Source organism: Corvus kubaryi, unplaced genomic scaffold, assembly GCF_017639235.1.
Source record: "Corvus kubaryi isolate FWS band 111438036 unplaced genomic scaffold, C.kubaryi_AGA036_p1.0 37387, whole genome shotgun sequence".
NCBI classification, from domain to species: Eukaryota; Metazoa; Chordata; class Aves; order Passeriformes; family Corvidae; genus Corvus; species Corvus kubaryi.
In genome coordinates, this window is record NW_024581129.1 from 9,552,281 (window position 1) to 9,579,015 (window position 26,735).

General features: G+C 42.2%; 1 long non-coding RNA gene across 1 annotated transcript; it reads right to left on the reverse strand.

Annotated features, from left to right (window-relative positions):
* Positions 1-285: 285 nt before the first annotated feature.
* Positions 286-26,735, reverse strand: LOC121669198. Its single transcript, XR_006017640.1, has 3 exons — positions 26,436-26,735; positions 4,099-4,163; positions 286-444 (listed from the first exon to the last, which is right to left on the reverse strand). It is a non-coding gene; the product is annotated as an uncharacterized LOC121669198 (long non-coding RNA).

Genomic DNA, 26,735 nt, shown 5'->3' on the forward strand with positions numbered 1-26,735 from the left:
GCAAAAGACAGAGATGTCACTGGTGGTGTGTCACAGCGGAGGGTGCTGCTGGCAGTGGCTCGGCCCCACCCCGGCCGCCCGGCCTGCAGGGCCGCCGCTGCGCTCTGCCGCGCTCTGCCGCGCTCTGCCTCTGCCCCTGCCTCTGCCCCTGCCCCGCTCTGCCCCTGCCCCGCTCTCCCTCTGCCTCTCCCTCCCTCTGCCCCTGCCCCTGCCCCGCTCTGCCTCTGCCCCTGCCCCTGCCCCGCTCTGCCCCTGCCCCGCTCTGCCCCTGCCTCGCGCCCCCGCTGCTGGAACCACCCCGGGCTCCCACCCTGCTCAGTGAGAAAGGGTGCTTGGTGTTTACTTGGAGTTGGTGAAGCTCCTCCGGTTTCGTGACAAAACAGGGAAATGCACATGATGATTTTCCCAGGGATGCTCTTACGGGGAAATCCGGAGATTAATGCACTGAAAGCATGGGCAGATTTAAGATGGGAGACTTTAATTCCAAGGGCTTTACGAATTTATTTGCTGTCTGTTTATAATACAGACAGGCTACTTCACTTCGCTGCAGTCTGAAAATCTTGAAATGTTACGGTTTCTTTTGGGTGGGTGGGTTGACATTTCATTTAGAAAATAAGCCAAGAAATAAGCTAATGAAAAAACGGGAGGATGGAACAAACAAAAGAATCAGGAAAACCAAGGGGATGGGTTAATTACTTTACAAATCCTATTACCAACAAAAGTGCAGAATGGGTAAAAATACACTGACTGCAATCATTCTTCTTTAGAAAAGCTTTTGTTCTCTGTTAAAATAAGCAGTTGCTTTATTTTAAAAATCTGGTTTTGTCTTGAGTAGCAAAATACATCAAAAGACCTTTTTTTCTACTCATCCATCATGTTGTGAATTATTTATTCAGTATATCTTTTTTTTTCCCAGAGATATTTTCTGTTTAGAGACATTCTGTAAATGGGACTGTATTCTTTTTATAGTGTAAGGAAGCAGTTAACTTTTTGTTACCACTTACAGTAAGAATAAAACATAATATTGGTAATAACAATAAAAACACTGACATCTAAGCACAATACAGAACCATGTAATCTGGCAATCAAATCATATGGCTTACAGGAATAGAAAGACATTAGATGGTTACTGTATATGAATGCAAGATTTGAGCGAGGCTCACAGGAGAATATTTGTAATTTATGCCCCTAAGCTGCAGTCACTTGACAGCATCAATATTTAGTTTCACATAAAAAAAATTAATTGTGCCAAATATTGATAAAAGTATTGTATTCCTTTTTGTTACTGCATAATAGGAGGGTCTAATGCTTATTAAGCCATTAAATCTACAGATCAAGGCAAGACCCCTACAAGAGTGTAATCTTTAGGAGAGACTAAAAGGTTCCTTGTAAAAGATTTGCCTTCAAGAAACTGTGTTGTAAGAAGGGCAGAAGCACTGGCAACATCAAGAAATGGATTTGTCTTCCTAAACCAGAAAATCCTTGTCTTTCAGTAAAACGCAAAGTTATACTGAATTATCTGCAAAGCTCTTACCCAAGACCTGGTGCAGCTCAGCACAGAGACAGATTCTGCAGCTGCAGGACAAATGTCTGATGCCTCAACAGACTGTTCTGGAGGTGACCCCACAGCAATCATCCTCTGATTTAAGAGTAGGAGAGGAAGCTCAGCACACAGCTGGAAAAGGCACTGAGTTGGTGGCTGCCAGGCTCTAAATTACACTGGATTAGACATGAGCAGATTTTTTGAGATCACGCTGGATGAGAGAGTTTTGGTTTGCATGGACTAAAAAAGAAGGAATCAATCTTCTTCTGCCTGCCACTACAATATGCACCTCACTTCAAAGCAATCTTCAAGGACATTATTCGTCAGGCTGACATGCATGTGAGAGATCACGCTGTGGGTAAAAAAATGTCAAGCCGCACCTAGATAACACAGTCCAGATGATAGCAGGAGTCAGGGCTCCCTCCATTAGAAGGGCTCCCTCAATTGCACTGGGACTGTTTTCTTGGTATGATGCCAAGAGAGCTTAGAAAAGGAATTCGACCCCAGATCTCTGTGAAAAGAGATTTGCAAAGAAGCAGCAACTTGAAATTTTCCGTCCAGCTCGGACCTTTTCACGCTCCCACTGACAATACTACTTAAAATGGAAGTAATTTCCTGCTTCTCTCCCTAATTTTGGTAAAAGGCTGATAATACACAAGCAGAAAAATCCTTCTTTCCCTTGGTCAGGAAGTCTGATCTTTTACAGCCTTTCATCCTACCCAAAAGAGTTTAACAAAATATCTTCTTTCCAGTCCATTGCCAGTGTGTACAAAGCAGGTTCTTCAATTTTATTTGTTTCTCTTTCCTAGTACTGAGAAGTTATGAACTGGATTTCAAACAAATTTTTCATTTTTTTTCCTAAGATTTGGAATCCAAGTAATCATGGGGGGTTTTTTTTAAATTTTATTTTTAGTATTTTTGCAAGCACTTGCTTTAGAAATAGGGCTACCTGGGACCTCCACAGCTGACTGCAAGAGAAGTCACAAAGTGTGGAGCTGAAAAAAATACATGGATCATAATGGTTATGTCTGAATGGCCCACAAATGTGCATAAAACAGATACATTAAAAAACCCCTTGTCTCTGGCAGCCCAGAAACTCAGAGGATTCAACTGTGATGGGGACAGGCCAACATCTCCTCTATTCTGGCATCTCCACCAACACTGGCTGCCCACAGTCACAGAGTAAAGGGATATGATTGAGCCTTTCATATTCTCCTTCAGCAGAAGGAAGCAGCACATGGGAGCTCAGCATCACAGAAGAAAGTTGTGAAAACAATCCTTTGCAATAATGCATTACTCTCTAAGTGATGGGTCTGAGACTGTTTTCCTTTCCCTGGTATTCATATGAAACTTTAATGGAGGACAATTTTTAGCACAACCAGCATCAGGTTTGACCTTCAAGAGATCTGTCCTAATTTAGAGTTATTTTCTTACATTGAACACAGAACTATATGACACAAACAAAAAAAAATTATAAAACTCGATTGTTCCTGGTGTTTGTTTTGTACTGCATAAAAGATGCAATGTGGACATGCATCTGAAGTCTGGAAAAACATCTTCATCCTTCAAGGTTTTTTTTTTAGACCACCTCATCATCACTGAATTTAATTAATGATTTGAAATTAATGGATCAATGAGTTGGAATTAATGGATTGGAAGTCAGTCATATTTACATCCCTAACATGAGCTTCAGCTGCTCATAATTTATGCTTTTGGACTGAGCAGTCTGGCAGAGGGATACTAAATTGTGTTCAACCAGGAATTTCTAAAGACCTGGAGCCAGCAAAGTCATCTGCTGGAACAGGAAAACTCTAGGTGCAACCTGCCAAGGTTTTAATTAGGAGGTAGCTCTGAATAAGTGGTATTTTAGATGTGACTGGACAGGGCAGGTAAATGTAAGTGACAGACATCAGAATTCCACTACTTACAACAAGAAGAAGAATCTGGCCTCTCCCATAGTGTCATCCAGCCAAAACTGCACAGGAGTCACTCTAAGATACGGTGACCTAACTTCTGTGGTAAATACCATCAACTAAAGTGTTAGCAAGGCACCCCCCAGTCCTCTTTTTCCTTGAGACCATGTAGATGCTCTACATGGCAAGTGATCTTATGCTTAGTGGAATCAGTAGAGGATTATGGCAAGAGCCTTCCTGCAGCTGCCAGGAGATGCCAGCTGGATCCAGCATGTGGAAAAGAAAAACAGCATCTCCTCAGAGAGTGGGAAAACCTCAGCTTGGTACAGCCAGCGTTAGCATGAGAAATTATTTCACTGCTCCCACCAGCATGCAAGCTTACTCAGTTCCTGTCACTCACCACACATCCCTGCCACGGAGCCTGCAGGCTGTGAAAAGGGTGATGCTGTCCTGCTTAGCTGACTCATTTCACTTACAAAGAATACTTAGAGAACTCCAGTTGTGTTCTGCAGAAGTGGGTGTCACCTGTTTGTTTCTTTCCATGGTATAAATATGCTGGCATGTAAATCAAATAAATCAGTGTTCTATGGGATAGGACTATGACATGATTAAAGAAAAGAATTAATTAATCAGAGTCTTTACCAGTACTGCTTGCTGCTCTGGAAACAGTCTGCAGAGCTGGCTTCCCAGTGGGCTTATTCAAACTCCTGCACAAGAAAAAAAGAACTCTTTAAACAGGAAATATGAATGGCATCCAAAACATTAGATCTTCATCCTGACTGAAGTCAAGCCAGTAGCTAGGAGATTTCAGTCACTCAGCCTTTGTGACTGAGTTTCACTTTATAAAAGAATTGAGTATTTAGCAAAAGCTTAACAAGACTGGAGAGTCCCTACAACCAGTCCCTACAGATCATAGTGCCTTCCCTTGGCAGCTGCTGCCTTTGCATAAATACACTCTGATTAGCATGGTCAGCATCCAGTTCAGTGATGTGACAGAAGAATAATTTTCCAAAAGAACAGTAAGCAGAAGAGTGGAATTTTACTGCCAAAACCTTAAAATATCAGATATTGTCAAATATCAGACATCTACATAGAAACCAGTAAGGCTGAGAAGGTACAGCCATTCCAGGGCATACATTGGCAGGATTCTGCAATATTCAAGGCCTCTTCAAATATTAATAAAATAAATTTCTGGTGCTTAGTAGGGACAGGCTTTTACTAATAGTCCCATTTTCATGCACACAAGATCTTTCTCAGGTCCAATCAAAAAGACCATATCTCCTTATGAACCTTATATTGTTTTAACTAAAAACGTCACAGCTACAGCACCACCCAAGGTAATTTCAAATTAATAAAGTGTTAGAACAGAATTGAAAGGAATCCAGAATTTTAATATAACTCAAGAATTTTACACCAGTCTCACATTCAGCACACACATGCATTAATTTAGGAAAAAGCTTTTGGAAGTTAGCATCAAGCTACTTGAAGAGGAAAGTTTGAAGTGAGCATCCAAGAGTTACAGGGAGCCAGAGAGGAGAAAGCCCACACCTCTGTTACTGTGTGAGGTGCTACTCTGCAGTCTTCAGGAGACACACATTTAGGCAGGTTTGGTGGCAGCTGCAGGTTGCACAGCCAAGCAGACCAGACAGCTGTTTCTAATCACTGATAATTCATGTGAAAAGTGAATTGTCCTCACTACTCCCTGTGCTTTGGCCAATGTTTGTTACCTGTATTCCCATGTATTCCCATGTATTCCCACGTGTCGTGACTGTCCTTAACTAACCAAAGTTTGAGATCAGAGGATCTTCACGTAAAATGGCTGCACTTAGTTCTCCATGAAGCTGTGACTAAAGCTTTGTCCATGTGATTGCCCAGGGATGCAGACAAAAAGGATCCTGGACTGGACACAGGGCACCAGCAGCACTGGCATCTTCTTCAGAAAGTGCTTGTGAGCAATGGTGTCCTGACTCACGTGGTGCTGGCAGTAACACGGGAGGGGAGAGGAATGGCCTTGGAGGGGAGGATGCTGCCAAGGGCTCAGTGGGAAGGCCCTGGAACTTGTACTTCAGAAAGCAAAAGCAAAAATCACAGCTGGAGGAACAGCTGGCCTTGTGCTGCTCGGCAGGGGGACACCGGGCATGGATTCACAACAGCTGAATGACTGAAAAAGCAACAACAATATGAAGAGGAAATCAACAGCAGTGAAACTTTATTTAAAGCTTCTCAACAATAGCACTTACATGTTTTCGTGTACGCAGGTGGACTGGGACCTAAAGGAGCTTGAGTTGTCAGTTGCTTACATTATGGTGTGCATTCTGTAAAGCAAGGTTCAGACCTAGAAGTACTTACAAGCCTGGATCTAGAATGCATTTATTGCCATAGCCCCTACAAATAGCAGCCTGCTCCCCAACTACTGGCATGAGTGAATGAATGGATGAACAAATGTTGGCGTATTAATAGCGGTAATTTTGGATGGAAGTCACATTAGTGTATGGATATACAAGGCCTACCTATCTGTTAGTAGGCCTAAGAGAAGATAGGAAATGTCATGTTAAATCACAGAGTTCTTCCTAAATCAGAACATTCAATGTATAATTGAAGGTGTTTTCACATTCTTAGGTTTCTTTAATTTATTTAAAAAGTCAAAAGACACAAGGTTGCATGAACCAATGGGGAGACATCTCATCAGTTCATTTTAGAAAGACCTCTACAACCCACATGGAAATGTCAAATTTTAAAATACAATTTGACATTAAAATGTCACAAACTGCCTCCACCTCTTCATTTAAGTAATTTTAATCACAGGTTTTAGTTTGTAGTTTGTACGGCACCTTATGCTAAGCACTATGTTGAAACTCTCTAATTTAGACCCATCTCTTTCCACTAAGCCCAGAATATGCAAGGTCCAATATGAATTTAATGGAATGAAGGTCAGAGTCTTATTGCTGGCATTATTGCTGGCATTCACTGTCTTGAACAGCCATCACTGACAACTGATCCATGAGCATCTCAGTACTCAGCTTTTGTTAAGGTAAATACACCTACTGGTGCTCCAAGATTTTAATCAGCTCATTCCAGTGAGACTTTAGAACCTCATGATGGTATGAACTGAACAGGAAAACAACACAAACCAGAGGAACATAGAAAGAGATTGCAGAAAGGATCTACTTCAAGGAAAAATAGTAAAATAACTTTTTATGGACAGGTAAGCTGACCTTTCTACTGAACTAATGGTTGTGTGAAGTCTGCAGTGAGGCAACTGTAAGAACATTTATTTACCTGAATATATTTAAATAGATACTAATGACTGATACAAAAATATTTGATTTTTATAGAAGGCTAGAAGATTGCACATAGCTGTGCAACACAATGGTTGTTTCTGAATGTAGCTCTATTTGGGGGCAGCCCTCCAAACTAAAATGAAACTTGGACTTGAAATTCAAATACAACCAAAAAAATGACTCATCAGGGATCCAAAAATATTGGACCCAAAAACTTAGTAAGCTTTCAGCTTGTCATGAAAAGCAGCAATAAATGATAAATGCAGACCCAGTAAACCTTATTTTCAAAACCTGACAAGCCCACAAAACCAGACTTGCAGTAGTGCACTCTATTGCAAAAGCCATCAGTGCTTGTTTGTTCAAAATAGAAACTGTCAATACTTTAAGAGCCAACCAGGAGACATCAGTTCAGTGCAGATGGTGCCTCAGATTCATGCAAATGTCACATAGCACAGAGTGGCTGTGCAGAGCTGGCAGGACACTGTGTGCACATTTTTGGTTGCACCTTTGGAGTTTTGACGTTCCAAACATCAAGCACTTACATGCAAGTAATTTCAAATCTTACACAGGAGCATTTGAAGAGCTGTAGCTCTGCTACAATTTGAACAAATACAAATTTCAGACAACAGACACTTGAGAACGGAAAAGGGCAGCACACGACCTTGAATTTGCAAGGCAAAGCTTGTCAGATCTTGGGCTCCGTTGCCGGTCACAGCTTCATTTATGAGAAATCGTGTAGGATGAAAGTGAAAGGCACATACAAGTTTCTTTTTCTTACCTACAGATATCTCTAGTTTGCCAATGCGTTATCTGGACTCCAAAAGATAACACTGTGATTACTAATAACCATAACAGATGTGGGTTAGGTATTTTCATTTTTGTTGTTTTCATAGATTTTTAAGGCAGAGGGAGACTTAACAGTTGACCCCACTATTTGACACAGACCATTGGTTTATTTGCATTCTGGTACCTCTGGCTCTTCCTTTGCTGGGAACTCAGTGGTGTTTCAGTCCACCCCAGACCACAAGAGCTTCCAGCACTCACCAGTGGAGCTAAGGAGGCTGAAGCACACTATTGCATTTATGCTGCCATTTAATGCAATTGGTTTTACATTCATTTCTGCCAAATGAAATACTTGAGTGAGTATCTGAGGATAGAAAAAATATTCTCCAGGTCCCTTTTTTCCCTCCATCCAGGGTTGTGAACAACAGTTAATCATATTGATGAAGGAATTAATACATTTGGGCAGACATTTTTCAAATGCAACTGGGCTGGCTCCAATCACTCTCCAGTTCCAGTGCTCTTCCCTGCCCGGTAAAATTTAGCATTCAGGTATCTAGGTTAGATTCAGAATATATAATGTGGATAGTTCACAAAACACTGGCTGACCCAGTTAAATAACAGTATATACAGCTCATAAAACCAGTGCTGCTCAGTATCAATCACTGATTCTTCTGTCTGAAGGCTGTATTCCTTGTTTTGAAGGGTACACAGTGCCTTCTGAAAAATGCTACACACCTCAGGCTCCTGTGGTATCAGCCCAAGTAACGGTCACTAGCAACTTACAAAATCAAGGCTGGGAGGAACAGTCCTTATTAAGAAAATCTTTGAAGTTTACAGTCACAGGAGTGTTCATTTAAATAGTGCCACATTTTACTCAAAGCTGGCAGTGTTTGGTGAATGCCCCTTTTGCTTGTGGCAACTTTCCCTTCTGTTTCTTAGAAATGTCATTGTACTACCCTGGGTTCTGGCTGGACACATGATTGTCTGGGGAAACAGAAATTCCAGCCAAAGGAAACAGAACTGAAAGTAACTGGAGAATCTTTCTCATTCATTATTTGATCTGTACAATAGATAGATGCATTTCCTTCTAAAGGCTGCATTTCCCAGATGTAAAACAGTAAAGGTCCTTCCACCGATACTTCCGCAATCTCTGTCACACAGCTGTGGAGTATTGCGAACTCATAACATTTGTAAAGAGTACTTGTCAAGTCAGAAAAGGAGCAGTGCCATGAAATTCTTACTCATAAACTGTGGGGAAAGTTTCTGTCCTTGAATTCCAAGCAATTTTCATGTTTTGCAATGTCCTCAAATTATAGTTTATGGTCTGTAACCTTACACTAAGCTTGGTAAATTCCTGGTACATGAGTGGGAAAGAGTGTGCTATTGTTTATTTTTTCATCAGAAAAGTCACAGATGGATGCCCTAGGAGCAATGCTTTCATCTTTCCTGGTAACTGTCTCTTGCAGGTTCACACTGAAGAACAAGTTTCCATCATGGTTTTCATTTTGCTGGTTTTCATTCACACATTTAAATATAAATATAAATAATATACATTCACACATTTAAATATAAATATAATAATCTGTAAATGGCTGGATATATAATGCCTCAACTCAATAGCTCTAAAGTTGTATCTTCATGTTGCAGCTCTGCCTAAATGGGCAGACTGTGCATTTCAGAAGGTAAGAAATCAACAGGCTCTGCATGAAAAGGCCTCTGGAAAGAGACACGTTGTGTCCTGGGTCAGTCCTTGTCCTACATCCCACTGAGTGGCAGGAGGGAACATCTGCTTGTTTTTCCAGCACTTATTACTAAGTGCTACAGCTTGGTTGGGCAGAGTTTGGCCTCTGGAAGCAGTTTAGCTCTGATCATACAAGCACCAGAGCCCTGTGAAGGTGGGATGAGACCCCTAGACTGCAGACTTAGAAACTCTGAGGTGTACCTAAGCATGTCCAAATGCCTCAGCAGGATGGTGCTCCTCCTGTTGCAGAGCTGACTCTGGTTACTGACTGCTTGGGACTGAAGCACTTACTGATACCTTTCCCCCCCCCTTCCTCTCTTCCTCCTTCAGTGTGCACAGATCCTGCAATAAAACCTTCTCATTCAGAAGGAAAGGGACCTCTTTATTGCACTGAAATGATAAAGCAACAGATGACTTACACCTGGGAGGTACTGCAGCTGCATTTCACCAGCCAGGAAATGTTGCACAGTCACAAAATGTTGCATACAGGAGAACTGAGACTACTTGTTTTTAACCCTCTGCCCTGTTGGGCATCAGTTTCCAAAGATGGGCTGGGTTCTCTAACTTCCCTAGAACTCAGGGCTAGTTAGATTTCTTTCTGGTCCAAACCTGTTGTTAACTTTAACATTTATTTGGCTACTGCAGCTAAGGCTGAATACTCATTTAACCTCACATGTTGTGCTTACAGTATATTCTAGGAAACTTTAATTAGTTCATGTTTTCATCTGAAATACAATCACATTTTTTTAAAAGATATTTTTTAACATAAACCACCAATTCAGTATGGTTTTCCTTACCTCAGTGTTGCTGGTTTCATGTTTGTGGAACAATTGTCACTATATTTTCGAACTGAATTAAATAATAGAGGTTTGAAGTACTTCTCATCCCTTCAGAGACTTCATTAAAAACACTTTCCTAAAGGGGTATTATTATCTTTTTAACCTCCTCAGTTTTATCCAGCAGTTTACTAGTGAGATCTTTTGTGGGAATGTGGGTGCTTCCGGCATAAATTTGGGAAATCAGGCTCAAACCCTTTCCTGGCATGGACTTGAGGACAGGCTTGTCAAGCTTATTTTGAAATTACAAAGGACCTCAGACCATAGAAGGAAACATTCTCTGGTCTTTCTGTGAACTTGCTTAAGAGTTCACAGAAAGGCTTTCAACAGCCATTGACCTACAGAAAGAATGGGCCTTGCCTTTAGGCCTGCAGGTTGGGGCATTGATTTGACAGAGGTGAGCCACTGAATTCTGTCTCAGCTTAAGTAGCTTATCTAATAACTGATTAATGTAAGTAAGTAACAGCACTCAGAAGACTCACCAGAATCCAGTGTTTCCCATCCCCGAGTGACTGCTCTAGCTGTTAAATTCCCAAATACTTAACAAATACTCCTCATTCCCTCTCAATGACAGGAGACTGCTACTTACTTGTTAGGACAACTGCAAGAAAAGGGAGAAACTGAAGTTTGATTGCTCTCCTGCCAAGCAGGGACATAAGCCTCACTTTTCCACATTCTGAGGAGGTCTAAGTACTAATCAGCTGCCTCAGCAATGTTCTCTTGGCTTGCTCCATTTTTAAGACTGCCATTCTTCAGAGACTGATTTTTGAACAATCTTAAGAGGGGGAAAAGCTTCAGCTCTGTAGGCAATAGTTCCTTGCTGGCTGCTTGCATGGCACACTGGCTGCTTTGGATCTCCTCTCGAAGAAACTCAGTGCTCTCAGTGTACACCACAGAGGACCATAAACAGGTCCAGCACTTTATCTCAGACACTTCCAACTTTTGTTGGCAATGCTCAATGTTGTGACACACTTCTTTTCTGGCTTTTGGCCCAATTAACTAGAACAAGGCAGTGTGTTTCAGAGCAGGGCTGAAATCCATGTCTTCATTCAATGCTGAAGCTATTGGATTGTCTTTCCTTGGTGTGCCTATTTCCTAATTTGTAAATGTAAAGCTGGTCCTTCCAAAATGGTTTGTCATACACAAATGATGAGTGTGGTTTAACCAGCACACTGTCTTGTCTTTCACCCAGTGGCTGCTCTTGTCACACTTGAGAGACAAGCAAAGCACACCTTTGCAGTTTGAATTGCCTTGGAAAAGTATGTGGCTTCTTGCAGTCAGATTTTTCCTGTTTGCTCTGAGTTCACTCTGTGTGTAATGATTGCTGACAAAGGATGTAAATAATACATACAAGATATAGCAGGAGGATGAAGATGGTGGACACTACTGAAAATAACTTGGATGATAAAAGAACCAATTGAGAAGATGAATTTTCAACACACTGACTCATTCAGAAGGAAAAATTTGAACCAATTTGCAGTGATCATCCAGACTATTCTCTAGAGCACAACTCATGACTGATAAGGATAGATAATAATAGAAATATAGTAAAGCTCTTGTGAACTCTGAGCCTTTAATTACTTGCACAGTAATAAGCTGGAATGCTTTTACTAGATGTCTTCAGCATGCAGGGATGAAAACATGGTTTTTTCCTCCAGCAGAGGGGGCTTGGCAGTTAAGTTTTCTAAACACAAAACGGAATGATTTCTTCGGAAATTGAGTAATACCAAAATTAAACTGACTTTTGTAGGAACTTGCATAGTACTATAGGTAAAAAAAAGAACTTCCTCCAAACAAGAGATTCAAATATAAACAGACACAATTCTCTGTGTGTTGTTCTGGTTATCTTTGTTTCCCTTATTTCTCAGTGTGGTTTTCTATTTCAGCAGATAGCCCTTGCAGTTACACCTGGCAGGCATAGTATGCAAGTAAAGGTTTTGCTCCTAATTCCTTCGAAAAGCTGAGTCCAAGTTCCTGTTAAATCTGTCCCTGTAGACTACTTCAATGTATGTACAAGAGAAAAAACAGAGAAGACACTGAGGTGAAGTCCTGGTGGAAAGTTTTCCAAGCCACAGCAAAGGTCAGTATTTGAAGGCAGAGCACGCCCTCTGAGTACTCCAGGAGTTTACAGTACAGTTATTTGAGGTCATAAAGAATTGACATAAATCTGGAGGGCCAAAAGAGACACTGGCAACCTCACAGTACGGGTGAGACCAAAATGGTGGATGTAATCCAAGGTGGCACAAAAACCAATTTGAAGCTAATGCTTAGTGTTAAGTTGCACACAGTGTTATGTAAAGACAAAAGAGTGACACACCATTTCCCTTTAAATTAAAACAGGCTTGCTAGTCATCTGGTAAATTCCTCTTTTTCATGGTTAATTGGATTTGTCCCCCAAGTACTGTTTCCTTGCTCAATTTCTACTCTAATGGGGAAAAGTATACAGGCAGGTGCATTTGAATACCTGGAATTATATTCTCTTTACTATTTCTGATGGATAGTCTTACTCCACATGTGACTACTTGAAAATGGCACTGTTCAGTGCTGTTCAAAACCTAATTCTTTTACTTCTAATGAGAACTAGCTGTCAGTTTTAATGACAGATTCTGGTAAATGTAATTTCACTTCTGTGGCTCCAGCTTCTGGTGAAGGAAATATTGAAAATAATGATGCACAGGAGTAACTCAAAATGAAATTCATGCCAGATGTAGCAGAAGGTGCAAATGACTCACCATGATCAGTAAGGGTGCAGCACTTTCCCTCCCTGATGTGGGCACGGGCTGTCCTGTCACAGCCACAGTCAGCAGTCACCTTGGAGGATGCTGGGAGGTGCAGCACTCCCAGCACTGGGCTCTGCCCACTCACTGCCCTCACTGGTCATTCTGGAGAGCTCTTCTCAGAAGGCAGGATCTCAGCACCCACTCCGTGTTTGTGGGGCACCACCCACGTAGCCCCATAATTTTCTTTAAGTACTAATATACTTAAAATAAGAATATGTGGGGGAGGAAGAGGAGGAGGAGAGTTCTGGTCACCTGGTGAAATAAAATTATCATTTAGCGTGGATATCGGATTGATCAGATTGTCTGTCAAACCTTCTATTTGGAAGTGGATGTACTATGTACTGACACTATTTCTAGTATTTCTGGTAGAAGAAAAAGGGGTTTAGGACAGTTCATTTGGGAGGAAGGGGGATGGGGCAGGTCACTGTGTATCCTCAGTCCCCAAGCCAGAATCTCAGCTGATGGCACCAGCTCTGATAGATGGTGAGCCCCAGCCCCTCCTGCCTTTGAGTCCCCTCATCCAGGCCACATCTCCAGCACTTCCACCCACTGATACCAGCTCCCCCTGTCCTTGGACCCGGCGTCCTCTGCATCCCTCACCCCCCACCTCCAGTGCCAGGTCCTCAGTGCCAGCCACCCCTCAGTTCCCTCTGGCCTCTGCATTAATCTGAGCTCCTTCCTGGCACCAGCTCCTCGGGTATCCTCTCCTCGGGTGCACTTGGGGAAAACCCTGACTCCTGCTTTTCAGACTGGAGGGTTGCGAAACACACCAAGTCCTCCACCATTCACCACTGTGGCCTTGGCTGAGGGAAAACAACTGGGTGTCAGCTTTGATAAGGCTATGCCCCGCAGAACACTGCTGTGGGGGGCACTGAAGGGGTTTGGGGAAGAGAAAAGAGAAGAAAGGTGGGCAGTTATAGGAATTTGAAAGAAAAAGAAGAATGTACTTCGATGTTAATGACTTGAGTCAGAATACAAGGAGGCTGAACTTCCCAGAAAGGAAGTTCACTAACAAGGAACCACAGATAACCTTCAGATGCCAAACTGAAAACTCTGGAGAAAGTAGACAATTCTCAGAAGAAAAAAAAAGCCCTGTACAAGGTATACTTAATATAACAGACAGAAAGCAAAAGACAGACAGGATCTTGAAACTAAAAGAGATATTAAACAGAAATAAAAGGTTCTCTTAGATAACATCGGGCTGAAAAGCAGAAAAAAACAGATCTGAGTAAATTTTCAACCTGGGACATTGGTATTTGTTCACACGGAGAAAGGTCAGATGGGACAAAGTCTCAGCATTATTATGGAGGAAGCCAATAAGGAGTTAGCTGGGACCAGCACAGAGGGAATACAATAAATTAAAAAAAAATAAGAAAAAGGACTGTGGAGGAGAAGAGACAAGGTAGGAACAGAAGAGTAAAGAAAGAAGCAGCAGAATAAATATTGTATGGGATAAAGAAGGAAAAAAGAACAGAACAGCCCCTTCCAGGTCAGCTCATAGAAACCTGCAGATCTCCCAAACCTGTTTTATTAATTCCCAATGCCAAATTTAAAGCTGTGTGCGTACAGAACTTTTCACATGGAAAGCCAACTATCTGTGCAAATTCAAAATGGACCAGGGTAAGCATTATCTCAATGGCAAAGGATGTTCCAAAACCACGAGCCCAGAGGAGTAAATTGACATCTGACTGCTTCAGACATAAAATAATCTAGTGCAAGTGAGACTGGATGCTGCTGATCTAAAAGCTACTAGACATTGCTACTGCTGTTATTTTAATAAGGGCTTCTTCCAGCTCAGTTCATCTTTCCATAGGTGCTAATTCTTTGAAAGAACAGTAGGTACATTAGAAAATGTATTTTAAGTAAATACGTAATTGTCTCCCATTCAGCATATTTACACACATACTCTTTAAAAAAAAAGAAAAAGAAAAAAGGAAAGGTAATTTCTGAGAATTCTTGCACTTGAAATGAAAGCAACAAAAATTATAGTATTTTTAGGCCATCAAGAGATGCATGTAAGAGCCCAGTAAAAGTATGTGAATATAAGTCCCAAGACCTTTCACGTGAAAGATCCAAGCAGGCACATCATTTTGCAGGTGTGGGTGGGGTCACTACTAACCAGACAAGAAGTCTGAACAGTCCTGTTGGGTCTACTGTGAGATCATTACCTTAAGACACTAAAAAGTAATGGGTCATATTTGTCAATTCAATTCTTCCAGAGATGAATGGAGCCCCTCTTGGAAGAATGCAAAAAGAGAAGTAAAACCACCCAACTAGAAAAGGGTGTCTGTGCTGAGTTCCCAGTGACTGCAACGGCTGAGTCACAGTGGGTTCTTGGACATGCAGGGGAGTTTTAGCAGGAAACCGCCTACCATTTTATTTACAGCTCTCCTTCAGCTCTGCCATTCGACTCAGCTCGGTAGGTGATTTTATCACTCTGCATGTTGTGGATGCAGTTGCACAGAGACACTTTCCAAAAGGCCACATATGTTTAGCGTTGGTTTTTCATGAAGTTTCAATACATTCACTTCAGATGGAAGAAATACTGCCCCTTCTGCCTCCTTCTCTCCATCAACTCGGATTTGAGTCATCCCTGACCTGCACAGATGCTTTGCATTGCTCAGCTCATCTGTTTAGAAACCAGCACACTGGCAGTGTGTACCTTGTGAGCACAGGCAGATGCAGTAGCACAAAGGCACTTATCTTCAAAATTTGAACACTTCTGGTGTCTCGTGATTAATTTTAAGGAAGGCAGGAGCTCCAAAGTCCAGAAAAGCTGGGGGAACCCCAGTTCTGCCAGCCTATCCCACCTCAACTCAGTGATTTCCATGTTCAGCACCTGCGAGAGTCCTTCTCTCCCACGTGCAGCACATTATCTTTTTGGCAATTAACATAATTAAAACAACAGTAAGTTAGTATAAAGAACCCCATTCTAGAACGCTAGCAAAGTTTCTTCTTTGTAAAACACAGAATTATCTACAGGAAACTGTATTTAAAAAAATCTGGTTGTTTGCAAATTTCAGCCCTTAAAATTAAGACAGGGCCTTCCTTGTGTTTCCTGCCAACTCTGTCCTAGTTTTTTAGAGTTGAGATCACACTTTTCCCCAGCACCCCTGTGTCAGTCAGTGCACACATGTGTCAGTGGGCAGATTTCAGGCTGCATATGCAAATATAAATCTGATATTGCCCAGTTTTTCAGATTTTGGCTTTGTAACCAAATACCATTGGTGTGGCGTGTGTAAGAGGGTACAGGATGGCAGGAAGGCTGTGGTATGTGCTCTACTAAAGTGCAAACTCCTGATTAGGAGAACAGAAAAGGAAATGGGGTAATGGTTCTCTGGAAGAGTGATGGGCTCTCTGCACAGCCTCATGACTGCACTGAAATCCCATTTTCAGAAAGGAATGGCAAGTAAATCCCTGGTGATGAGGACTTGTCTCCAGTCATGGAGTGCTCCTCAGCATGGTAAACACAGTGGAGAAAAATGCACAGAGGCTCCCAAATCTGCTTCTGCCTACAGAGGCATTTGTTATATGTCCCCAGCCCTGAGAAGAGGGGTGGGAGGAGATAAGGGAAGAAGCAAAAACCAAGAAGATACCATTTCTGTCTGCATATAGCAGTATGCAGAATAGTTTATGTAAATTAGAATCAGCCACAGGACTTCTGGGAAGTTGGCAGTGACACTGTCAGTGTGTCAAAGTTAACGTATGAGTGAAATTAAGAGAGGGAAATCTCTTAAAGCTGTTTCTAAATAACCAGTACAAACATGCAGTTCATCCAAAATGAATTGCTTTGGCAAGCTATGTTGGCAACTTCAGACAGTCAGGATCACTTTCTCTTTTTTATGCTGCACAAAACTCTGCTGTTTTTTTAAAGCCAGATTCAGCTTTAGCCCTGCCTTTCAAGGTCACATTAGAGAGATCATCATAGGCAGGGCAGAGAAAGGATGCTGCATGAATCATGAGAGATGATCAGTTTGCCAAAGCCCTGCAGCATTTTGTGCAGCACCTCTGTCACATGAAGAGGATTCATTCATGACCTGAAACAACTCAGTGAGCGCGACTCCCCAACAAGCAATGGGTTTTACCTCCCCAGGCTCCAGCCCAGTGTTTCCCTCTCCCCTCAGATCACACCCCTCCTACTCTTCCCCCATCACAACCACGTGTTGGTACAAAATGAACAGGAAATAGCCACACTCAGATCTGCCTGCCACCCCGCTGGCAGAAACTGGGAAGAGAGGAGAGAGGAGAGAGGAGAGAGGAGAGAGGAGAGAGGAGAGAGGAGAGGAGAGGAGAGGAGAGGAGAGGAGAGGAGAGGAGAGGAGAGGAGAGGGAAAAGAAAACCCCACAGCCTTTCAGGGGGATCAGAAACCAGTTTCAGGAAACATTACCAACTTTGATGGTAAATGCAGCCACTGGGAGTAAATGCATTTTTTTTGTGTGTGTGTATTGGACCAAGTTTTTTATTGAATTTCCTAGAAACACAGGAGTAAAAGTGTGGAATGCTATGACTTATTGCTGGAATACCACAATGCACCCGTATCAGTGGTGAGCTATTTTTAGTATGGCCCATGAGCAAGCAAGAAGTGAGGACTTCTTTGAACCAGGCAAGCTGCTTTTTCCAGCCCTGACACCTGGAACCCTCCAGTGCAGGGATCTCTTGGCAGCCTCTGCCTGAGGCTCCTCTTGTTTGTGGCCCAATGGTCAATGACTGTCCTGGGGAAAATGGGACACTAAGAAAGTAAGGATAAAATAGGCAAGGAATAAAAAGCCAGAATTAACCAGGAGGGATTAGGCACTATCCTTTCAGATAATTCAAAATTTGTAATGGCAAGTGTATCTAGAAGAGACCTTTGAATGTCTTTGTCCTTAATCTCTTCAAAAATAGGCTATTTTTAGCAGTAGAGCTAAGGTCAGGACTACTCTATTGTGGGTGCGATCCTGCTTTTCCATTTTGCTAAAAACATCTACTTGGAGAGCTCTGCCCAACTGCCACTGGCAGCATTTTGGATGCAGAGGTCAAGTCTGCACATGAAGTCATGCTTGCATTCTCCTATAGCCACGGCACATCCATCACATTCCTATTAAAGCAACAGCAGCAACTACAGAACAAAATGTTCACCTTGCACAAAAAAAAAAAAAAGATTCCTGAGACACTTTCTAAGAACACAGACTGGAATGCAAAATCTTCTGAAGGGCTCTGATTAAACTCCTGCCAAGTCTTTAGCAAAGAAGTCTAAACTCACAGAAATGCCCTCCTGACCAGAGCACAGACTCTGAGCATGGACTTGGGAAGATACTGGGACATTTTTAACTTACCCAGAAATTCTGGGTGTCTGGCTGGCCTCTGAAGCTCAGCAAACCTCTCAGGATGTGCAGGATGTTGTCTGTAGCCTGCTCCACCTTTGCCATGGGTAAGGACAGCACTGTATGAGGATTACAAAGGGTCTAACTGCAAAAAGTACTCCCTGTTAGTAATTTAACCTTTCTTACAGACTCAGGAAGAGAGTATATAAACATATTTATATGGGAAATTAGGAGAGAGAGCACAGTATTTAAATTTACATTAAATTTACATTCATATGTTTATTGGTATTTCTTGGTAGTATTGTAGTAGGTGCTTAACTGCATCTATTTGCCTGTAAAAGTTCTACAGGGAAAAAGCCCCAACACTTGGCATGGGAAGAATTGTATCTGCTTTTTCTTTACAAGTTATCACACAGCTAATTTGAATTTTTAAACTGGTGATTAGAGAAATCTAATTAAGGAACTTCAGCTTAGATATGTACTAAATCAGCAACTACCTGAAGGCTATATTAATTTATGTTGGATGAGGCTGCAATGTCAGGAATATACAGATCATTTTGTTTAGAAGTAAATCCTGAAGGTCACAGACAGAGTTTTGGTACTACTGCAAAAACTGAGAGGTAACTCAGTCCATACTCCAGTGGTATATGACAGAGCCAGTACAGGACAGCTGGAGCAAAGAACTAAGGAGAAATACAAATTTAAACTGTTCCCCTGTACAAATAGCTCCAGTTACCTTTCCAAAAGGCTTTTCTGTGAGTAAAGGTGTATCAGAATTATCTGTGGTTTCTGGCCACATGTCACTACCCACATGTCCAGTAAGTTTTTGACAGTCATTTTGCCAAGCTCAATTCAGTTTATGTGACTAAGGTTAAGTCTTCCTCTAGACTCATTATCACACATTTTCCCAGTATTTTCTTTTGAAGTTATTGTGAACTGAAATAGATCTGCAATTGAAATACAGCACAGCACAGCATTTCCAGTTTAACATAAGTGACAGTAGGACTTCTTGCACTCTCAGAGGACAAAGTGGCCCTGGAAAAGTGAGTCACCACAGACAGAAAACCTCCCTACAACAGCAACTCAGTGAGATCTCTCCAGAACTCCTACAGGAAATCCTCCAGGCTGGGCATTCTTCCCACTTTCATATTCTTAATTATGTAATTTACTGATAGGGGACATCAAGGCCTGCATGCTAAGCTACACTAATTTTACATAACATAATATTTCTTCTTAAATAATCCAAACGTGTGTGTGGTGAGGTCTGTATCTAACTAATAAAGATCTTTCTAAAATTAGAAAATGCTTCATTAATATTCTTGGATGATGTTTCTTTAACATCAGATGCCAAAAGTTCTACATTTAAAGGACTTTTTATCTTTCATTAGAAACTGTCAGCTTATTCTCCTGATTCCTAGAAATTTTCCTGGAGCTGGAATATGGTGAAGCTAATCTATTTTGAACTCAGCTTGTTGAGGTCACATGTAAAATTGGCTGAGGTTTGCAATAAATCTGGAGAGGGAAAATGTCTGAAGAAAAAAATCCAATTCTTTTTCCACAAGAGCAATTATGGTGGAGTTTTTTTCCTTTTCTTTTCTTGACAAATGAGGAATTAATATTTGTACTCTGAAGAAAACTACTGACCCACCTATCAGGACCTATCCTTTCTCCAGGGATAGAGGAGGAACAGAAATCTGGATTATTTCTCAATACTTTGAAGACCACAAGCCAATAATAAAATCTAGATTGGATCTATCTGTACAGTAGAATAAAAGGCGCACATTCAGTAGTTTCTATTTGTTGGGTATAGGAGTTATTAGATACTGCAGAACCTAATGTATTCCATCATCAAAAGAGTTTGGTGGTTTATGATTTGGGATTTGACATTTGACTGCAACTGTAAAAAGGATCTGTCAATTAAGGTAAATTACATGCACAGTAGGAATACAGAGGTCAGCATATCATGCCCATGGAAGATCTTTTCCCTGAGTATTCATAATGATTTATTCAGATTTAGTCATCCAGGATTGATGGCTTCAAGTTTTACAAATCCAGCCAAATAATCTGAAAGTGTCTTAGTGAATTGTGAAAGAAATAAGACTGTCCACCTGGATCTGGCTGACAAGCTGAAAAACACTGCTTTGCCATCACCTTCTGATTTCTCAACTTCCAGTGTGCTACTTCTGTCTTCTGGAACAGTACCACATCAGTCTTTGTTCACCTTAAGAACAAGACCACTGTTTTCCTTTTAATTTGGACTATAGTATCTCTCTACATTCAAAGAGATGGAACTGAGATTTGGATCCATTTGACCATATTAAGAATGAATTTTAATCAGTTTCTGTGGACTGAAAACCAAAGGTGAGGGAACACTTGAATAATTTCCTCTACCTCACCTCAACCATAAAAAATCTGCTCATGTGTTGATTATGCCCAAGAATAAAATGCATCAGAAACTGATTCCACAATCCTTGACTTACTACAGTAGAAGCTCAGTGTTTGCCTCTGGAATTGTGGGACCACCAGAAAGAGCATCAACACTATCCATCTGCAGCAGCAAATGAAAATTTGTAGTCATGCAAACCATTTAGGACAATCTAAACTGGCACTGAAAAGGAGAAGTGGTGGAAAATGCCTGAAAGAATGGGAAACTATAAAAGCAGAGAGTGAAGATACCTTTGAAATAGCAATAAAAATACACCGGAGACCTTTTTGGATTGTTAATTGATATTTTGCTTGTTATCCTCAAGGTTCCCACTCAAAAATAATTTTTTCCGAAAGCTCACGACCTCTCCTGTTCACTCTTTACAGTCAGAATCCCCTTCCCATATTTCATGGATCTGTATCTGCCTGAGGACTCCAACTGCATATGCAAACAATACCCTCGGCTCCAAAACCCACAGCACAGTTCAGCACCTCAGCTGATTTTCCTGTGTCAAGTTACCACTCTCCTTTCACAGGCTTGGGATCTGAAAAGACACGAGAACAGGGAGCTGGAGAGAAACAGAGTGTGGCTTCAAGCAAGGGAGGGAGTACTGGGGAGCAAGGGAAGCAGTGGAAAGGCAGCAGAGCTCTGTACTGTCTCATTTTGGAAAGGATCACTCCAGTGTTTTATTTCAGCCAGACTGGAATAAAGTTAGCAACTGGCTCTGAATTCAGGATCTGTGTTCCTCCACCCAGCACTGAAAGCTCTGTAGGTGTATCTGGAAGCCAAACTAGCTTTATATGCTTCTGCTTTACAGTGTCCAGCCCAGTATTTATTGCTGCAGTTCCCCTGAATAGCACCCTGCTACCTCTGCAATTAGCACCAACATTATTTTTAGGGACCTAAAGTTCCTTCATCAGTTTTGGATTATGCACATACAGACACACACACACAGTCCAACACGACAAATTTGTCATTTGGATGAAAAAACAGCAGAAAGCAGGCTGCCCTTTCACAGTATTTTTACCAACAATTTGAGACTTTCCCTTTTTTCCCCCCACTCAACAAATTACCAAGAAGGATGTCTAAACTACTGAAATGCTGAAAGCCTAAACCACATTTTTGTGTGGTTAAGCGCTCAGCATTTGAATTCATGAGACTAATGCGAATCTTGATTTGACTTAGTATCAACAAGGAACTTCCACTGAACATCAGACAGGATCCATTTAGTCTGGGCTCAGGGAAACCACCATTAACTACCCCTGAAAAAGTAATTAACAGCATTTAAAATAAACAAACAGCCAGCTGAAAAAGAAACTTCCCTCATAGCCTCAGACAGTTAATTTATTGCTTATTTGAAAAATAGCAGTTTATATCTCTTACAGTGAAATATTTGAAACATGGACTATTCAAAGGAACTTAAAGGACAGAGAGGCTCAGCTGTTATTCAGCCTTAGTCCACAAGTCCTGTGCAGGGCCAGGAGCTGGACTTGGCAATCCTTGTGGGTCCCTTCCACTCAACTTATTCTGTGATTCTGTGTAATTAAGCTTAATTTGCTTAACTTCCAACCCCACAGTTCTCCATTCTAGCCAGACGTGCACTTTCTAACAACTAAAACAGTGATCCTTTTTAGAAGACAAAACCACAAATTCCTCTCATCCATCCTACCTGGATGGGATCTGACTCGTACATTCTCTGCAGAACAGCACAAATTCCAGATCAGACAGAATTTATTAATGCTATACCAACTGGCTTGCCCTTGTCTAGGTAGATGCTTATCAAGGCTTGGTGACATCCTCAAAATGTATTTTGTTCTTGGCATAATGACGAATTTGCTGTGACTGACATCCTGGCCAGACACGCATTGTTCTTCAGTGATACCTAGCATGATAACTAAGTGTAAAGTGAGTCACATCTGTAGCTGTTTTACCTGGAAGAGTTGACTAAAAGGATAAGAGGATGACCTGCATTCATCAGGCCCACTTTACTACCTCTTAACTTAGAAAATGATTGACTGGATAGTATGGGAATGGAGATGTGTGAGGAAATGTCTCATCACAATAGCTGCATCTCTTGGACACACGTCCTGTTTAAATACAGCAAACTCTAACCCAAATACCTCACCAAAGTGGGTGACAGAGGTTCACACTTGGCTCAGTGCTTCTGGTTTCACTGCGTCTGAAAGCAGACTCAGAGACAGTGTGGTGTCTAATTTACTTGCAAAATCAAAGAATTCCGATTTCAAGGGTTTCGTTTAAATGAAAATTCAGATTCTGGAGAAGAAAACAAAACCCACTAAAACAGGAAGGATGGTATTGTGGTTAAGTTTCTAGTGTAGGGCTGCGAAGACCTGAATTATGTTCCATTCCTAGCCCTTCTGCAGAATATCTCACCCTCTGACTTCAAGCAAATCACTGAATCTCTTGGTGCTTCAGTTCCCTTTTTCTCAAGATGGTGTTGGTGATTTGATCAGTTTAGATACTATCAGCACAAGAGAGGCTCTAACCTCAAAAGACTAATAGTAAAATATGTGACCCTATTTACTGAACTGTTCTTGCAAGAAAATAGCAATTCTATATTAATTCCCACACTGATCACCCACTTACTGTACCAAACTCTAAACAACATGCTGTCCCACAGACACACTGGCCTGCCAATTAATCCAGATTCATAACAGAATCAGTGTCTGCTTCTATTCTCAGAAGTTAGGAAAAAGCTAAAATGGGGAGTGCCTGCTGATTTCCTAAGCCTTTCAGGTTTTTTGATTTTTTTTTCCCACAGGACTGTCCCTGCAGTGGGGATGAATTCAGCACGGTGTGGAGTGCCCCATTATGGAATTTATACTGGGGAACACCATACATGGTATCACAACCTCCTCCCTCCCGGTGGTTTCAGAGGGTGAGGAAAGGCTTGGAGCACAAACAGAGGAAGCTCTGCCTGTACTACTCTGCTGTTAGTTGGGCTAAGAGTGTGGAGTTTAGAAAACTAACCAACAGGCAAATGTCTCATGTATTCCCAACAGATACAGTACTCTCCTACCTTCAAAACCACCTTCAGAACCATGTTTTTTCTCTTGCTGCCTCCTGGCAGACCTTACCTGGCATCCCTATTCCCAGTGCTTTCTGAACAGATTCCTTGTTGCCTTTGCCCTGTTTCTAGCCAGTGAGCCATGCTCCTGCTGCATAAATGCCCAGCAATTCTTCTTAATTTTCTGTCATTTTCCAAAACAATATCTACAAAATAGGGCTAAGGACTATTATTTTTAGCAAAAGCTGAGTTTGTTCTTTATCCTGGTTTTTGGAGGTTTACTGATACAAACCTTCAGAGCAAAAGCATTTACTTTCCTGCTCTAGAAACAAGAGAGAAAGGAAGATGGGATAATATCTCCCAATAATTTTCTCTCCAGATTTTGCTTTTCTTTTCTGAGATCATCAGCAGGGAAGAATGGGAACACAATTTGTTCCTCCACATGAAAAAGATAAAAATAGGCATTTCACGTGGAAGGCTTTACTTATCAAACAGATTCTAAGTCTAATTCACTTCGCAAAAAGCAGCAAGTGCTCATTAAGCTGCCAGACCACGGATCAGAATCACCTGGACTGGCAGCAGTGCTTTCACCTTCAGCCCTTTATCTAGAGACGTTTCCCCATGTGCTCTGTCCAGCAGCTCTGCCTCGGTTCCCATTTCTGCACTGCCCTCTACTGGGTACAGTGACCCCATCCTGCCGGATCCTGCTGGCACGGAGCTCTTCCCAAGGCACACACTGCCGGGGGCTTAAGTCGAGGGAGAGGATGCAGGAAAGGCAACGAAAGGATGGGAATGGAGGATTGCAAAAACGAAACATGAGTGGGTAAAACTGAAGATTTCTCAAGAAAGCTTAACTTGTGCGACCCTCACATTAGACCCTCAACTCCTGTCACAAAAACTTCACTCACTCTGAAAATCTTCACATACTACAGCTGAAGCCCACTTCTGGGCAAGCCTTTCTAAGGCACTTCATGGAGCACCCCGGACCACTCTCACTTTGATTCACATAGGGATGGTGTCAAACTCCATAAGCAGCAGCCTAACACACTTGGCTTCTGGTGTCCGAGCTGGCAGGTTCACTCCATTACTTTCCTCTGTGGCTGGGGAGTTCACCTACCCACTCGAGCCTTGCCAAGCTCTGGAGCTTTGCAACTGAATATTATTACCACATTCCTGCTCAATGAAGACGACTTTTTGGACAGACACTTTGTCAGCTGCACTACTCAGTCCATGGCAGACAGGCTGCACGTGCACCTGCAGGATCTCTCTTTCCCCTGTGATCTTACAAAATTAAAAATTACATGAGAGTGAAACAGCTTTCCTGGCACATCTACAGCAACCTTCAGCCAACTCCATCTCATGTGAGAAACATGCACCCCACTGTGCTGCATTACAGCCATGCGGTGCTCTGCTCCTTAAAGCCACAACGATGGCAGGAGAAGGCTGCAGCAGCAGGGAGGGAGGAGTTAAGAGAATCTGAGCTGTACTTTTGGTTCTGATTTACCTTATCTTGACAAGAATTAAACACTTCAAAACCCTTTTCTTTGAAGGGTGGGCGGGGAGGAAGGGGACTTTGTCTTGGCTAAGTAGACTTTAAGCTGTTAAGGGCAAGGCCTCTCTGTACTACCTGTGTGAACACCAACAGTGCCATATCCAAACCAGCCATGGAATCTATTCCTGCACGGAGCACACTATGCCAAAGCGAACAGTGGCGATATTGCATGTTCAAATTCTAAGGGAAGTTTCAGTTCCACCATTCCTTCATGCTTTTGCTTTACACAGCAAAGCAGATTAGCTTCCCCCAGCTGCTTACACCAAACCTTGACTAAAGCTGTGTTGCTCAAAACTTGAGAGAGCAGTCTGCAAAGTGATAAAGTGAATCTCTGTGCCAGGTCTTAAAATTAATGGCACACTACTACTCCAAAATCATGACAACTATGCTCTTGCATGACAGAACATGAGCAGTAAATTTTGGTGGCTAAAGCATAATCAGAAATTTCCAGGTTCACCTGGAACACTGGCTGCACATCACTGTAAGGTGCTGTATTGCCATCAGGTAAAGCCAGTCTGTGACCACACTGGATTTTGACAAGAATATTTAGTCTCAAAGCAGGAAATACATTCCCTCAACTTCATCCCAAAGGACAACTCACAAGGCCTTGCCAGCCCCTCTCCCCTTAATCATTTGATAGAGACATTTCCTTTTCATTGTCACATAACATCACGTTAACTGCAGGGAAACTTCTTGGCCTTTAAAACGTGTTGGTTATTACTTTAAGGAACATCCTCGTTGGAAGAAAGCACACTTTACTGGGCCTGCTTAAGGGAGCACAGAAGACACTGGTGTGGTACTTGAGGTTTCAAATCTCCTGGGTGAGCAGAACAGCATTCCAAGTCTCCTGCACTGGCTGCTGGCAAAGCTATAAATACAGCTGCGATTTAAACAGTTACTTTTAATTCTGATTACTCTGCAGAAAACCCCAGGGAAATTCTGCTTTGAAAACTCAAACTCCAATTTATCATCTTTAAAGTCTTCTCAGTGGAGGGATCATGAGCTTCTCTGAATGCTTTTCTCGCTTTGTGATTATTGGTCTAATATTTTGTCCTTTCTTGGACATTCAAGTTATACATTAAGTCCTCTCACCTCTTCTGTCCACGCCGACCTGTTAGCTCTGAGGAGAGCAGCTATTTTCACGTTAAACCTCCCCCCATTAGTCTCTTGCTTGCTTTTCTTGCCGTCTCCCCCCCGCCCCCGCCACGTTTTGAGGTAGCTGCCAGTCAGAGCCTCATCCATCACCTACCTCTAGTGTCCCCTTGCCTCCCTGGGGCCTCAGAGCGCTCCGTGCTCGCATTTCCCCCGCAGCACCTCTCGGCCGTGCCCGCGGCCACCGCCTGCTCCGCCGGGGCTGTCCGAAAAAATAAAGCAAGAAAAGAGTAAACCCAGACGTAGTCGGACATGAGAAGAGAGGTCGAAGAGCATCCCCAGCGGCGGGGCGGGGAGCCCGCGGGGCGTTCTCCGGGGCCGGTGGTACCGCTGGCTCAGTGCCACCAAACTCTTTGGGAAAGCGAAAGTGAACAGAGGCCGCGTGTTTTCCGAGAAT